The following is a 17,964-nucleotide window of genomic DNA, read 5'->3' on the forward strand; positions in this document are numbered from 1 at the left end:
GTAAGACGCTGACAGTTGCCTAGGAGACCCAGCCCTCAGGCTGGATCTCCTGGGCTTCCGTAGATGGCAGGCTCCGTTGCCTGTGAAAGGCATCAGGGCTGCCATGACAAACATCGGCCCCCTGTCAGCACAGTGCGGGGGGGCCAATGGCGTCAGAGCGAGCCCCCTCCCTCTGTAAACACAGCCCGTAAAATGGTTAATCTGCCGGCATCACCGAATACAGCGTTTTCGGTTGATGAATAAGGGTCCGGCAATCAGTAACAGCTGGGCCCGTGTTGCAGATTGGGTGGGTGCAGCTCCTGCACCTGCCCGATCACATCATGTACATGCACATGGGAATGCGGTAAGGCACCACATTCCCTCACGTGCATGTACGTGATATTGCGGGAAGGGGTTAAAAGGCTCAATCCACGCGGTCTCTGCCATTTCACTTTGAGCAGAGCATAGGGAGAGAGGTGACAATTTTACTAAAAGCTTTTAATAGTAAAATATTGGATAGGGATAGAATGGGAATAATGCAGGAACAGTGTAGGGAGATCGTATGGAGAGTTTTTAAAACACTGTATGGAGAGCATAGGGAGACTGCAGGGACAGTGCAGGGACTGTTATCTGAAGCTGAAGGGATCCATAGGACACAGTGCAGTTTGCATTAATACCTGTGTAGGGCACAAAGCTATCTAATTAAACAGTGTCCTCCTTGTTTAATAGATAAACAATTCTATTACATCTTGATTCTCAATTAGGGGTGGATAAGCTGTCTAGTTCTACTATTGTTGGATCATCTACATTGTTTAACAGTTAAGTAGGGATGAGCTAACCTGGACCGTAATGTTTGGGTTCGTTCCGAACATTACGATGTCTGGGTACCCGAACACAGACTTTGCAGCCAAAGTCTGTGCTCTGGTTCTGTGTTCGGGTGAATAATAAAGCTAGTTGAAAGGCTTTAGTGCAGCAATCAACAAGCTTTTAAGCTGTGGGCACTTTGAAGTTATCACAGTTATGCCTAGTATTGGCATGGCTGCGGTTGGCCGGTGCAGCATGTGACCCTGGATGCATAAATGTTGGATCACAAATGTTGGATGCGATGCCATTCTGCTCTGATTGTAGAAACAGGATACTGCTCCAGTAAGGGACAGTGCTAGGCTCTTAATCTGACTGTTAATTCTGTGGGTGACTTATAGCCATTTTTTGGGGGTGCAAAACACTTCCTTTGGATCTGTGACACAGAAAAACAATACTTAATCTGAATGTTAATTCTTTTGGTGACATATAGCCATTTTTGGGGCGCAAAACACCTCATTTGCATCCATCACACAGAAAGACAATACTTAATCTGGCTGTTAATTCTGTCGGTGACCTATAGCCATTCTTTGGGGGCAAAACTCCTCATTTGAATCCATCACACAGAAAAACAATACTTAATCTGGCTGTTAATTTTGTTATTGACATAAACCCATTTTTTGAGTTGCAAAACACCTTCTTTGCATCCGTCACATTGTAATAGTATAGATAATCAGTCTGCTAATTCTGTTGGTGACATAAACCCATCTTTTGGTTTGCAAAACACCTCCTTTGCATCCATTGTACTGTAATAGAATAGTTAATGTCTGTTAATTCTATCAGTGACATAAACCCATTATTTGGGTTGCAAAACACCTCCTTTGCATCCATCACACTGTAATAGTACAATTAATCAGTTTGTTAATTCTGTCAGTGACATAAACTCCTTTTTTTATGGTGTAAAACAACTTCTTTGCATCTGTCACACTGTAATAGTATAGTTAACCAATCTGTTAATTCTGTCAGTGGCATAAACCCACTTTTTGGAGTGCAAAAAACCAAATTTGCATCCGTCACACTGTAATATTATAATTAATTATTCTATTATTTATGTTGGTGACATAAACACTTTTTTGGGGGCGCAAAACATCTCCTTTGCATCCGTGACACTGTAATAGAATAGTTAATCAGTCTGTTCATTCTGTGGGTGCCCTCAAATAATGAGGAGAGCATCAAATAAGGGACTTGGCCGTGGTGCTGTTGGTGTTGATGGAGCTCCTGCTGCAGGGAGAGGACGCTGTCGATCTTTGCCAGCTACACACCCAAATGAAACACCTTCCTCTGGTGCACGCAAGCGACAGGACAGTCTGCATCGTTTTGTAGACCTGAATACAACTGTACGAATGGTGATGCCAGAACAAGTAGAGGCGGTATTAGATTGGATGGCTGACAGTGCCTCCAGTTCCTGCAGATTGTCTTCCACCCGGTCCCCTTGCACAGCAGCCAAGCAGTCTGAGCCCCAAGTCATGCAGTCACTTATGCTATTTGATGATTGGGGTTCCGTGGACCATCCACCTAGCCCTACCCCAGAAGTGGAAGAGATGTCCAGCCACTTATATTTGAGGATGAGGACATGGGAGGACCACAGAAGCACGTCTCTGATAATGATAATGATGAAACACAGGTTTCTACTACTGCAGCTTTTTGCAGTATGCAGACCATCAAGGAGGGAATGGGTGAGGAGTGGGTGGAAAATGATGTGGAGGATTATGAGGTCCCAGACCCCACATGGAATCAAGGTTATCCAAGTGATAGTTTAGAGGAAGAGGTGGTGGTCATGCAGTGCCATCCGCACAGCACAAGAGGGAGCAGGGTGCAAAAAGCCACAGCAGTCGGCCCAACGGACTGAGGGACAGAGCACACCAAAGCTATCTCAAAGGAGTTCCCTCGCGTGGCAGTTCTTCAGGCAATGTGCTGAGGATAAGACACAGGTGGTTTGCACGTTGTGCAGTAAGAACCTGAAATGAGGAATAAATGTTCGAAACCTGAGCACCACCTGCATGACTAGGCATCTAAATGCAAAGATCTGAGGCTCCATTTGCTCCCTCTTCTGCTGCAGTCTTGGTCTCTTTTTCCCCCTTTGGAGCGACAGGGCCCCCTGGCAACCCTCAAAGAGAGGATTTGACAATGTAGAGTCCTGGACCAGAGGGTAATTTTACAATTATTGTTGTTAGATAAGCATTTCTATTATAGCTAGATTCTCAAATTAGGTTGAATAATATGTCTAATTTTACTCTAGTTGGGGTGTCCACCTTGTTTAATACATAAATAATTCTATTACGCCTTGCCTGCCTTGTGTCATAGATAAGCAAACACATTAGAACTTGATTCTTAAATTGTGGTGAATAAGCTTTCTAATTTCACTGATATTCTGATGTTCTCTTTTTTTAAATAGATAAGCAATTCAATTAGGCCTTGATTCTTAAATTGGGGAGAATAATCTTTCTAATTTTACTGTTATTGGGATATCCACCTTGATTAATAGATGAGCAATTCAATAAGGCCATGATTCTCAAATTGGTGCTGCAGGTACACCACAATCTTATTCCAAAACAGATACTATACACAAAGTATGCAAAGTATGGTTAATTGAATACATATAGATATATGGCTGAAAGGGTGGTCAAGTGGCTGGATCCGATGGATCAAGATGTCTTCAGGTCTCAAGATGTTTCAAGATGTTTTCTTCAAGATGACCATCCCGAGCTGATTCAAGAAGATGATCCCTCTGTCAGCCTATACCATCTTTTTATCCCATCTAAAATTGGACTGACCTGGCTCGATCATTTACTTAGTGACATCACTTTATAACTAATAGGACCTCCCCTAGTGATTTCACAATTTAGGCTTTAATTTTATCCCACTAGCTGGCACTAAGGCTCCATATAAAAGTATTGGCAATTATAGCTATTTCCTGTATATTTTCTTATTCATTTGAAGAAGGGATAAACTTTAACTAAGGTTTCAGACAGAACCTTGAAGAGACCTGAAAGAAAAAATTAAGTTTATCTTTTGTCAAACATCTAGTCTCTTTCTAAATCTCTGACTAAACCTAATTCATTCCAAACACACACTACAACACTCGTGGTCATTGTTTGGTAAAAAGACAGGGTTTGTTTATGATCACCTGTGTCCACATTCAAGAAATCTTCAGGGAAAGAGATCATTAACTTACACTCTTCTCCGGGAGAAATTCTGAAATTACATAGGAATTTCTACCTCAATTCTAACCTTAAAATGAATATATTTATAATTACCACACTCTTAGTTATATAAAACACACATATTTAAATCGATGATATTAAAATCTAAATCCACTCATACATTGATTAATATAAAAACCCCAAAGAAAATGTTCTCTTTCTATCCATTTCAACTAACCTAAAACACCCACATATCTACTTCAGTGTCTTATCTGGGTAAATACATTTTATTAGACCAGTCTAAATTTCTTCTCACACAAGAGCAAACTATGCAAACCATTTATAAACAAAAGTCTTTACACAAGTCTAATCTTGAGTTAGTGATTCTAAGTTCACAAGGGTTTGAACTTATAGTACCCTCTTGAATAAGACAAAATCATACCAAAAATGGCTTCTCTTAATGTTCCTATTCATATACCTGTATAGGCCTTATATGATGGACTCTTTTTATACTCAAAAGTTCTGACAATTGAATTTACACCTGGCCAAGTTGCTGGTAATACAGTCCCTCTCTTTCCACGTGGTTGACTGTACACTTCAGGAAACTGATGGCTTGTGCCAAGCCAAGATTCAGAGTCCCAAGCCATCACTACTTCTGTAAAAAAAGGTGTACTTAGCCCTATATATGTACATACAGCAGAATGTTGACCAGTCCTTGAACCTGTCGGTGTCTGGTATAGTTCATGGCAGCACCAACGTGTGGCGCTAGAACTATGTTCAAAGACAATATATGTCCTTTATGGCCCACTGGGTAAATGTAGTACCAGCCCAGGCACACCAGCAACTTGTGTTCTCATGCTGTGATTCCAGCACCACTGTCCTCCTCTGCCAGAAATCTAATACTAGCTGTCTCCTCGCCAACTGAAGATTGGAACTATGATCACCGATAACAGAAAGAACATTGTATTGGTGCTGCGTCAAGGAAGGCTGACTCATACGCCCTTCTTTAAGTCTTCCACCCAAATGCAAGATGTCTTGAAAATGGCCAGGAAACTGTTCATGCACTTCAGCTACTCTCACTCTCTTGCACAACACACCCTCCTTGAGCTGTGAAGGCAGAATGGTGTTCCACAACATCACCTCATATGCAATATTTCCACATGTTACAACTCCATCCTCCACATTTTTTACTGACTATATGAGCAGAGCAAGGCCATGAATGATTTCTTGATGATGCAGGCCAGTGGCAACTCATGCATGACACCTGCCGTTTGCTTAGGCCCTTTGAGGAGCTGACTTTATTTGTCAATAGCCAAGACTACAGGATGAATTATGTCATTTCACTCCTTCATGTCCTGGAGTAGATGCTGATAAATCTGGCTGGCCAGGGAATAGGAGGCCTGGCACCTACATTTCATGGCCACCTGAGCCCTTTGGGAATTAGGTATTGTATACAGAAATCAGTGATTTATCTGCACAAGCGGCAGGAGAGGAGATGCATGAGGAACTGGTGGGCGATGAGGAAGACCCGGCAGATGACCTCGACAGACCATGGCAGTATGCAGTGGAGATGTAGGCAGGATGTAGGCAGGGAGTCCCACCAAATCCCTTGTGCATATGCATGCTGAGTTGCTTGCATAGTGACAGACGTATTATCACAATTCGGCAGAGAGATGACTACTGGCTCTCCACGATGTTAGACTCTCGCTACTGGACAAAATGGTGGCCTTTTTTTTATATCTGCGTAGAAGGATGATAAACTCAACTACTATTGAGACATCCTAAGTATTCAGTTAGTTGCTGCCTATGTGCGCCATAGACAACCTCATGAATACTGGAGGGGAGTGGGATGGGGGGGGGGCAGGAGCAGCACCAGCTCCACAACCAGCAACTTAAGTCTGGGGTCTATAATCAGCACTTTTCTTCACTCGCCTACTGAAGAAACCACCCAGCAGCAGGAAATGTAGCCAAACCTGATACAGCAGGTGGTGGCATACTTAGACTGCACCCTGCCACCCCAGATCCAAGATCCCCTGGACTACTGGGAAGCCAAACCTGATTTGTGGATGCAACTGGACGAGTTTGCCCTGGGCAAGCTTACCCAGTAGTGTGGCATCAGAATGGGTGCTTAGTGCAGTGGGGGCCATAGTTACCCCAAAAGGAACTCACCTTTCAACAGGAAATGTTCTATAGATGAATCAGGAATGGATCAGCCAGGATTTCCACACACCGGTGTCTAATGCATCAGACTAGATCAGTGATGGCTAACCTCCGGCATTCTATCTGTGGTGAAACATATCTATGGAACAGCAAAGCAAGTGTGCATCTTGGGAGTTGTAGTTTTACCACAGCTGGAGTGTCAGAGGTCAATCTGGCAGTAATATTACGACTGCAGTGTGCTGCCACACCAGAAAATTGTGAAAAATGGACTGTTACTTCTGGCCATGTGCTTCAGCCACTATTCTCATGCTGCCATCCGCCTGATTCCATGCACCTGCTCCCTCTGCTGCCATCTTCTCCTACTGCCATCTACCAACTTGTGCTGTTACTGCTACTACTGTTGCCCCCCACCTCCTCACTTTGTGACTGGGCCACTATGTTGACTTCTCATGCTGGTGCCACTGTCCCCACTATGCGACTGGGCCACTATGTTGAGTCCTCATGCTGTTGCCACCCTCATCACTCTGTGACTGGGCCACTATGTTGACTCCTCATGCTGTTGCTACACTCATCACTCTGTGACTGGGCCACTATGTTGACTTATAATGCTCTCCCTCCCTGTAGAATAATGACCTCTCTCTCTAGTGCTGTATAGAGATGACGTGAACATAACATTTTCCGTTCCTGAACGACGAACGCAAATTTCTGCAAATGTTCGCCAACGGGCGGACAAGGCGAACCGCCATTGACTTCAATAGGCAGGCGAATTTTAAAACCCACAGGGACTCTTTCTAGCCACAGTTGTGATGGAAAAGTTGTTTCAAGGGGACTAACACCTGGACTGTGGCATGCCGGAGGGGGATCCATGGCAAAACTCCCATGGAAAATAACATAGTTGACGCAGAGTTGGATTTTAATCCATAAAGGGCATAAATCACCTAACAATCCAAATTTCTTTTGAACAACTTGGTTTAAAACATCCAGTGTGTGTATACGATCAGGTATGATGTTGTATCGATCAGGTAGTGTAAGGGTTACGCCCGCTTCACAGACATTGACAGACCAAACTCCCCTTTTAATGCACCGCAAACAACCGCAAACAGTCCATTTGCTCAACCGCAAACTTCCCATTTGCACAAGGTTGGATACCAAGCTAGCCATGTCCCGTTGATGTCATTGAAGGTTTCTTCCTCCACCCAGCCACGTACAACACCAAGGGTCCCCGAAAGGTGAATTGAATTGATTTTTCGAACGGGGAAACGCTTGCTCCCTTCCCCTTTGTTTGAATCCACACCACGGTCACTGCGTCTGCGCCGTGCAATTTACTGTCACACCCGATATGAATGGTATTTTCTGTAGTACTATTCTCATCAGTTTAATCCCTGTTACGTGACGTCCCCAATCTGGGGTCCATTTATTAAATTGATTTTTCGAACGGGGAGATGGTTAAAAAAACGCTGGCTCCCTTCCCTTTGTTTGAATCCACACCACGGTCACTGCGTCTGTGCCGTGCAATTTACTGTCACACCCGATATGAGTGGTATTTTCTGTAGTACTATTCTCATCAGTTTAATCCCTGTAAAGTCCCCTAACCGGGTATGTGTGTCAAATTAATTAATCATTGTCGAATTAACGACATCCTGAAATAATTTTGTTCTGAGCTCTGTACTTGATTTGTACTGGAATTGATGGAGATTTTTTAAATTATCTGCATTATTTCTAATAAAAAAAATCATAATAAAGTCTCTTAATAGTTTATTTCATGTATTAAAAACCCATACAACTTAAAAAAAATATATATATGTTTTTCTATGAAAAAGTATCCAGCCGATCGCTTTTAGTCTGATCATAATGAAGCAACTGACTTATCTGGGGTGTGGCAACATTGCCAACACTCATAGAGGTGATGATCGCTTCATTGTGATACGCAAGCCCCTTCACCACAACAAGGTACCGATCACAAAGGGGAATTGACACATGTATGTGCCTTTTTTTGTTTTGTTTTTGCAGCCACAGTGCAGCACTAGAGGGCAGAAAAATATGGCATATACACATGCCTGAAAAATTTGGTATTGTTGATGTTTTCCAGGCAGAAAGGTGACTAAAACATTACGGCTTGAACCGTACTTGGTGGCGGAGAATTCATGAAAGTCATCTGGTTTGCAGACATTAAATACAGCAGCGTGGGTACCATTTTGAGGCCAAGGCATGTCATCAGGCCTTTTGTTAGTCAAACGTATCCCCCAATGTCAGTCCCTTCGGGATCCATGCCTCATTCATCTTAATGAAGGTGAGGTAATCAATAGGGATGAGTGAACCCGAACTGTATCGTACCGAATTTTGGGGTGTCCGTGACACGGACCCGAACCCGAACATTTTCGTAAAAGTCTGAGTTCGGGTTCGGTGTTCGTCGCTTTCTTGGCGCTTTTTGAAAGGCTGCAAAGCAGCCAATCAACAAGCGTCATACTACTTGCCCCAAGAGGCCGTCACAGCCATGCCTACTATTGGCATGGCTGTGATTGGCCAGTGCAGCATGTGACCCAGCCTCTATTTAAGCTGGAGTCACGTAGCGCCGCCCGTCACTCTGCTCTGATCAGTGTAGGGAGAGGTTGCAGCTGCGACGTTAGGGCGAGATTAGGCAGTGATTAACTCCTCCAAAAGACTTCATTCAGTAATCGATCTGAAGCTGTGGATCATTGAACTGCTGCTATTCAATTGCTCACTGTTTTTAGGCTGCCCAGAGCGTTTTTCAGTCACTTTTTTCTGGGGTGATCGGCGGCCACTTTGTGTCTTGTGGTGCGCCAGCACAAGCTGCCACCAAGTACATTTAACCCTCAATAGTGTGGCTATTTTTGGCTATATCCAACATCAGGGTCAAGCTGTCACACCAAGTGCATTTAACCATCAATAGTGAGGTTATTTTTTGGCTATATACTACATCAGGGGCAAGCTGAGATTGTCACCAAGTGCATTTAACCCTCAATAGTGTGGTTGTTTTTTGGCTATATCCTACATCAGGGTCAAGCTGTCACACCAAGTGCATTTAACCATCAATAGTGTGGTTATTTTTTGGCCATATACTACATCAGGGGCAAGCTGAGCTTGTCACCAAGTGCATTTAACCCTCAATAGTGTAGTTGTATTTTGGCTATATCCTACATCAGGGTCAAGCTGTCACACCAAGTGCATTTAACCATCAATAGTGTGGTTATTTTTCGGCCATATCCCAGTCTAATTCTGTCTGTAAACGTATACCTGTCACCCAGCGCCTAAATAATAGGCCTCAAATTTATAGTCAGCTAAATCTGTGGTTATTGCTGTGGCTGGGCGTCATGGTCTTACCTTCTTGCTGTTCTCCTTCGTTTGACATGTGCTGGCGGCCATCTTGGTTTCTGGGTTTCTTGTAGCCTCCCACCCTGCGGCTTCTCCTTCCCACTGGGAGGAGCTGAATGCCCAGCTCATATATATAGGAGGTCTGTGGCTTCAGTTCCTTGCTTGGTCCTCCTGTGTTCACATGCTTCTAAGACTGCTGCTGCTTCTGGTTCCTGATCCTGGCTTCGTCTGACTACCCTGCTGGTTCCTGATCCAGGCTTCGTCTGACTACCCTGCTGGTTCCTGATCCAGGCTTCGTCTGACTACCCTTCTGGTTCCTGACCTCTGGCTTCGCAAGACCCTGCTTCGGTTTAGCCATCCGTTTGGACTTTTGCCTTACAGCTTGATTTTCAATAAAGCCTTCTTATTTCCACTTATCTCTTGTTGTACGTCTGGTTCATGGTTCCATGACATTAGGACCAAGCCATGAATTCTGACGGTACAGGGCCATCCTCGCTACCTACGCTGGTTGCCAGACTTGATCAGCAGGATCACTTGTTGGGTCGGTTCGCTGTGGCGTTGCAAACCCTGCTTGAACGCACGGCTCATTTAGCTTCCGTTGCCGATGGGTCGGTTGTCGCTCCTGGGCCCGCTCCTACTGCCACTCCGGTTGTTGCGCCAGAGTCTACCCCGACACCTGTTGCTGCGCCTGCGGTGTTTCGGGGTATGACCGGTTCTGCCCCCCTTCCACAGCACTTTGGGGGAGAGCCAACTCAGTGCCGAGGTTTCCTTAACCAGGTGGGCATTTATTTCGAGTTGCTGCCGCATGCCTTTCCTACTGAGAGATCAAAGGTGGGCTTCTTGATCTCGCTGCTCTCGGACAAGGCCTTGGCCTGGGCCAGCCCTTTATGGGAGAACAACAATCCGGTGGTTGCCGAGTTTTCCGGTTTTGTTGCTTCTCTTCGGAAGGTATTCGATGTGCCGGCTCGTGTTGCCTCTGCTGCGAAGCTCCTTATGTCCATCAGACAGGGTTCACGATCCGTAGCTGAATACGCCATTGAGTTTCGTACCCTGGCAGCAGAGGTGGGCTGGAATAATGAGGCTCTGGTCGCTGCTTTCTCTCATGGTCTCTCGGATGCCTTGAAGGATGAGGTTGCAGCTAAGGACCTACCAGTGGAGCTCGAGTCTCTTATTTCTTTCCTGATTTTGATTGACACCAGACTCAGGGAGAGACCTTCCTTTAAGGAGAGCCTGCGGAGGCCTTCTAACAGATTGGCGCCTACGTTTGCTGTCCCACCCGTGCCTCCCTCTCCTCCCACGCCTCCTGGGGATGACTTGTCTGGGGGTGAACCCATGCAGCTGGGGTTTGCTCGCCTGTCCGAGGGGGAGAGGGCACTCCGGAGACGCGAGGGCCGGTGCATGTACTGTGGTCTCGGTGGGCATTTTCGGTTGGCATGCCCGAACCGTCCGGGAAACGCTCGCACCTGAGATCCTGTCGGGGGCAGATCTTGGGTGGAGTCTCCTCGTCCCCGGTTTCCCGTGTTGACAAACCACTGATTACTGTTGTCCTCTCCTGGGTCGGGGGCTCGGTGACGACCCAGGCGTTGGTGGACTCTGGTGCTGGTGGTTTGTTCATTGATAGTGTGTTCGCTGCCGCCAATTCCATTCCTCTGCAGCCTCGAGGTTCCCCACTGGCTCTTCAGGCGATAGACGGCAGACCCCTTCTGCCGCCACACGTGACTCATGAGACCCTTCCAGTGGGGATGGCCATTGGTGCCGTTCACAGAGAGTCGGTCTGTCTCCAGGTTATTTCGTCTCCACACTACTCGGTGGTCTTGGGCTACCCCTGGCTCCAGAAGCATAATCCGACTTTCGATTGGAGATCGGCCGAGATCCTCTCGTGGTCACCGCAGTGATGGGCTAGTTGCATCCATGGGTCTGTCAAGTTGCTGTGTACTTCCTCTGACTCTCTGTTGCCTCCTGAATACGAGGAGTACCGGGATGTATTCGATAAGGTGCGTGCGGTTGCCCTACCTCCGCACCGCCCATACGATTGTGCCATAGAGTTACAATCTGGTGCCGTTCCTCCTCGTGGCAAAGTCTATCCACTGTCGGTAGCGGAGAATGAGGCCATGGAGGAGTACGTGAGGGAGGCGCTTTCACGCGGACACATTCGCAAATCCTCGTCCCCGTCAGGGGCTGGATTTTTCTTTGTGAAAAAGAAGGGCGGTGAGTTGAGGCCTTGCATCGATTACAGGGGTCTCAATCGCATCACGATCAAGAACGCTTACCCGATACCCTTGATTTCCGAGCTGTTCGATCGCCTCAAAGGGGCCACGGTCTTTACCAAACTCGACCTGAGGGCGGCATATAACCTGGTAAGGATCAAGGCGGGCGATGAGTGGAAGACCGCGTTTAACACCAGGACCGGTCATTATGAATCCTTGGTTATGCCCTTTGGGTTGTGCAATGCGCCCGCAGTCTTCCAGGAATTCATCAACAATGTTTTCCGTGACCTGTTACAGCAGTGTGTGGTGGTCTATTTGGATGACATCTTGGTATATTCTGAATCCATGGAGGCCCACATTCTGGATGTCAGACGAGTGTTGCAACGGTTACGAGAGAACAAGCTGTTCGGTAAGCTTGAGAAATGCGAATTTCACAGATCCCAGGTAACCTTCTTAGGTTACATCATTTCCGCTGAGGGGTTCTCCATGGATCCTGAGAAGGTTTCGGCTGTCTTACAGTGGCCCCAGCCCAGTGGTCTTCGTGCCCTGCAGCGCTTTTTGGGCTTCGCCAATTATTATCGGAAGTTCATCAGGGACTTTTCCATGCTAGCCAAGCCTCTCACGGATCTGACCAGGAAGGGCAGTAATCCCCAGGTCTGGCCGCTCGAGGCCATCCGAGCTTTTGAGGCTCTAAAGTCCGCCTTTGTGTCGGCTCCGATTCTGTCGCATCCCAACCCTGGGTTGCCTTTTGTCCTCGAGGTGGACGCGTCTGAGACGGGAGTAGGCACCCTCCTGTCTCAGCGTAGAACACCAGAGGGTCCTCTGCTTCCTTGTGGGTTTTACTCCCGGAAACTGTCTTCCGCGGAGTGCAACTATCAGATTGGTGACAGGGAGTTATTGGCCATCGTGCAGGCCCTTAAAGAATGGAGGCACTTGCTCGAGGGGTCGGTGGTTCCGGTTCTCATCCTGACGGACCACAAGAATCTGACCTACCTCTCTGAGGCCAAGAGATTGACACCACGTCAGGCCAGGTGGGCTCTGTTCTTGTCACGTTTTAATTACGTGGTCTCCTACCTACCCGGTTCCAAGAACATCAGAGCGGATGCCTTATCACGGCAGTACTCCGAGCTGTCCGGGGAGGAGTCGATTCCGACTTCGGTCATACCTCCGAATCAGATCCTGGCCGCCATTCGCACCAGCCTGACCTCTCCCCTGGGTGAGCAGATTTTGGTGGCTCAATCTGGTGCTCCCTCTGGGAGACCCAACGGCAGATGTTTTGTGCCTGAGGAGTTGCGCACTCGGTTGTTGCGAACCTACCATAACTCCAAGGCCGCGGGGCATCCTGGAAAGAATCAGCTATCCTGGGCTGTTTCACGTCTGTTCTGGTGGCCTTCTCTACGTTCCGACATCGCCGCATATGTAGCGGCATGCTCCGTTTGTGCCCAGAGTAAGTCCCCTCGGCACCGTCCGTTGGGCCTTTTGCAACCCATAGCCACCGGGGAGCGTCCATGGTCACACCTGGGGATGGATTTCATTGTGGACCTCCCTGCATCCCGAGGCCATACGGTCATTCTCATGATTGTGGATCGGTTTTCCAAAATGTGCCACTGTGTTCCTCTCAAGAAGTTACCCTCTGCACAAGAGTTGGCCACGATTTTTGCCAGGGAGGTCTTCCGGTTGCACGGTTTGCCCAAGGAGATTGTGTCGGATCGGGGGAGTCAGTTTGTGTCCAGGTTCTGGCGCTCCTTTTGCTCCCAGTTGGGGATTCATCTCTCTTTCTCCTCGGCCTACCACCCTCAGTCCAATGGGGCCGCAGAACGATCCAATCAGGCCTTGGAGCAATTCCTTCGTTGCTATGTCTCCGATCACCAAGACAATTAGGTTGACCTCCTGCCTTGGGCTGAGTTTGCCAGGAACACGGCGGTGAACTCTTCCTCTGGGACGTCTCCCTTCATGGCCAATTATGGGTTCCAACCTGCCGTGTTACCGGAGGTATTCTCTCCCCAGGATATTCCGGCTGTGGAGGATCACCTTTCCGTCCTACGTGCTTCTTGGGTACAGATCCAGAGGTCCCTTGAGGTCTCTGCGCAGCGCCAGAGACTCCAGGCTGATCGCAGACGAGCGCCCGCTCCTTCCTACCAGGTCGGAGACCGCGTATGGTTGTCCACCCACAACCTCAACCTTCGAGTGCCCACTCCCAAGCTGGCGCCTCGCTTTGTTGGTCCCTTCCGAGTGCTTCGCAGGGTAAACCCGGTAGCCTATGCCCTTGTGTTTCCTCCTGGCATGCGGATCTCCAACGTGTTTCATGTCTCCCTGTTGAAGCCACTGGTGTGTAATCGTTTTACTTCCTCGGTTCCTCGGCCTCGTCCGGTCCAAGTGGGCAATCGTGAGGAGTATGAGGTGAGCAATATCCTGGACTCACGCCTGGTCCGCAGTCGGGTGCAGTTTTTGGTCCATTGGCGTGGTTATGGTCCAGAGGAGCGTTCCTGGGTTCCCTCCGCAGAAGTCCATGCTCCTGCCTTGCTCCGAGCCTTCCACGCACGCTTCCCTCAGAAACCGTTCTTTACTCCGCGGAGGAGGGGCCCTTGAGGGGGAGGTACTGTCATGGTCTTACCTTCTTGCTGTTCTCCTTCGTTTGACATGTGCTGGCGGCCATCTTGGTTTCTGGGTTTCTTGTAGCCTCCCACCCTGCGGCTTCTCCTTCCCACTGGGAGGAGCTGGATGCCCAGCTCATATATATAGGAGGTCTGTGGCTTCAGTTCCTTGCTTGGTCCTCCTGTGTTCACATGCTTCTAAGACTGCTGCTGCTTCTGGTTCCTGATCCTGGCTTCGTCTCACTACCCTGCTGGTTCCTGATCCAGGCTTCGTCTGACTACTCTGCTGGTTCCTGATCCAGGCTTCGTCTGACTACCCTTCTGGTTCCTGACCTCTGGTTTCGCAAGACCCTGCTTCGGTTTAGCCATCCGTTTGGACTTTTGCCTTACAGCTTGATTTTCAATAAAGCCTTCTTATTTCCACTTATCTCTTGTTATACGTCTGGTTCATGGTTCCATGACACTGGGCAAGTTATTTAGCCACCTTCGGACCGCCTAACGCAGATGTGCGGTCCGGAGGTGGCGGCCCTGCGCAGAGTCACACATATATGCGTCATCTCGCGAGGGCCGGGATTTCCTGTGAACGCGCACACACAGGCGCGCGCGCTCACAGGAACGGAAGGTAAGCGAGTGGATTTCCAGCCTGCCAGCGGCAATCGCTCGCTGGCAGGCTGGAGATCCGAATTTTTTAACCCCTAACAGGTATATTAGACGCTGTTTTCATAACAGCGTCTAATATACCTCCTACCTGGTCCTCTGGTGGTCCCTTTTGTTAGGATCGACCACCAGAGGACTCAGGTAGGTCAGTACAGTCGCACCAAACACCACACTACACCCCCCCCCGTCACTTATTATCCCCTTCTAAACACCTGATCACCCATGATCACCCCATATAAACTCCCTGATTACCCCCCTGTCATTGATCACCGCCCTGTCATTGATTACCCCCCCTGTCAGGCTCTGTTCAGACGTCCGTATGATTTTTACGGATCCACAGATACATGGATCGGATCCGCAAAACGCATACGGACGTCTAAATGGAGCCTTACAGGGGGGTGATCAATGACAGGCGGGTGATCACCCATATACACTTTCTGATCACCCCCTGTCATTGATCACCCCCCTGTCACTGATCACCCCCCTGTAAGGCTCCATTCAGACGTCCGCATGATTTTTACGGATCAATGGATACATGGATCGGATCTGCAAAACACATGCGGACGTCTGAATGGAGCCTTACAGGGGGTGATCAATGACAGGCGGGTGATCACCCATATACACTCCCTGATCACCCCCCTGTCATTGATCACCCCCCTGTAAGGCTCCATTCAGACGTCCGCATGTGCTTTGTGGATCCGATCCATGTATCAATGGATCCGTAAAAATCATGCGGATGTCTGAATGGAGCCTTACAGGGGGGGTGATCAGTGACAGGGGGGTGATCACCCTGATCACCCCCTGTCATTGATAACCCCCCTGTAAGGCTCCATTCAGACGTCCGCATGTGTTTTGTGGATCCGATCCATGTATCCATGGATCCGTAAAAAATCATGCGGATGTCTGAATGGAGCCTTACAGGGGGGGTGATCAGTGACAGGGGGGTGATCACCCTGATCACCCTGATCACCCCCTGTCATTGATAACCCCCCTGTAAGGCTCCATTCAGACGTCCGCATGTGTTTTGTGGATCCGATCCATGTATCCATGGATCCGTAAAAATCATGCGGATGTCTGAATGGAGCCTTACAGGGGGGGTGATCAGTGACAGGGGGGTGATCACCCTGATCACCCCCTGTCATTGATAACCCCCCTGTAAGGCTCCATTCAGACGTCCGCATGTGTTTTGTGAATCCGATCCATGTATCCATGGATCCGTAAAAATCATGCGGATGTCTGAATGGAGCCTTACAGGGGGGGTGATCAGTGACAGGGGGGTGATCACCCTGATCACCCCCTGTCATTGATAACCCCCCTGTAAGGCTCCATTCAGACGTCCGCATGTGTTTTGTGGATCCGATCCATGTATCCATGGATCCGTAAAAATCATGCGGATGTCTGAATGGAGCCTTACAGGGAGGGTGATCAGTGACAGGGGGGTGATCACCCTGATCACCCCCTGTCATTGATAACCCCCCTGTAAGGCTCCATTCAGACGTCCGCATGTGTTTTGTGGATCCGATCCATGTATCCATGGATCCGTAAAAATCATGCGGATGTCTGAATGGAGCCTTACAGGGGGGGTGATCAGTGACAGGGGGGTGATCACCCTGATCACCCCCTGTCATTGATAACCCCCCTGTAAGGCTCCATTCAGATGTCCGCATGTGTTTTGCGGATCCGATCCATGGATCCGTAAAAATTAGACGGACGTCTGAATGGAGCCTTACCAGGGGGGTGATCAGGGAGTCTAAATGGGTGATCACCCCCCTGTCATTGATCACCCCCCTGTCATTGATCACCCCCCTTTCATTGATCACCCCCCCTGTAAGGCTCCATTCAGACATTTTTTTTTGGCACAAGTTAGCGGAAATTTTTTGTTTGTTTTTGTTTTTTCTTACTAAGTCTCATATTCTACTAACTTGTGTCAAAAAATAAAATCTCCCATGAACTCACCATACCCCTCACGGAATCCAAATGCGTAAACATTTTTAGACATTTATATTCCAGACTTCTTCTCACGCTTTAGGGCCCCTAAAAAGCCAGGGCAGTATAAATACCCCACATGTGACCCCATTTCGGAAAGAAGACACCCCAAGGTATTCGCTGAGGGGCATATTGAGTCCATAAATGATTGACATTTTTGTCCTAAGTTAGCGGAAAGTGAGACTTTGTGAGAAAAAAACAAAAAAAATCAATTTCCGCTAACTTATGCAAAAAATAAAAAATTTCTAGGAACTCGCCAGGCCCCTCATTGAATACCTTGGGGTGTCTTCTTTCCAAAGTGGGGTCACATGTGGGGTATTTATACTGCCCTCGCTTTTTAGGGGCCCGAAAGTGTGAGAAGAAGTCTGGGATCCAAATGTCTAAAAATGCCCTTCTAAAAGGAATTTGGGCCCCTTTGCGCATCTATGCTGCAAAAAAGTGTCACACATCTGGTATCGCCGTACTCAGGAGAAGTTGGGCAATGTGTTTTGGGGTGTCATTTTACATATACTCATGCTGGGTGAGAAAAATATCTTGGTCAAATGCCAACTTTGTATAAAAAAATAGGAAAAGTTGTCTTTTGCCAAGATATTTCTCTCACCCAGCATGGGTATATGTAAAATGGCACCCCAAAACACATTCCCCAACTTCTCCTGAGTACGGCGATACCAGATGTGTGACACTTTTTTGCAGCCAAGGTGGGCAAAGGGGCACATATTCCAAAGTGCACCTTTCGGATTTCACTGGCCATTTTTTACAGATTTTGATTGCAAGGTACTTCTTACACATTTGGGCCCCTAAATTGCTAGGGCAGTATAACTACGCCACAAGTGACCCCATTTTGGAAAGAAGACACCCCAAGGTATTCTGTGAGGGGCATGGCGAGTTCCTAGAATTTTTTATTTTTTGTCACAAGTTAGCGGAAAATGATGATTTTTCATTTTTTTTCTTTTTTCTTTACAAAGTCTCATATTCCACTAACTTGCGACAAAAAATAAAAAATTCTAGGAACTCGCCGTGCCCCTCACGGAATACCTTGGGGGG

This window comes from Bufo gargarizans, chromosome 10 (genome assembly GCF_014858855.1).
Source record: "Bufo gargarizans isolate SCDJY-AF-19 chromosome 10, ASM1485885v1, whole genome shotgun sequence".
Lineage (NCBI taxonomy): Eukaryota > Metazoa > Chordata > Amphibia > Anura > Bufonidae > Bufo > Bufo gargarizans.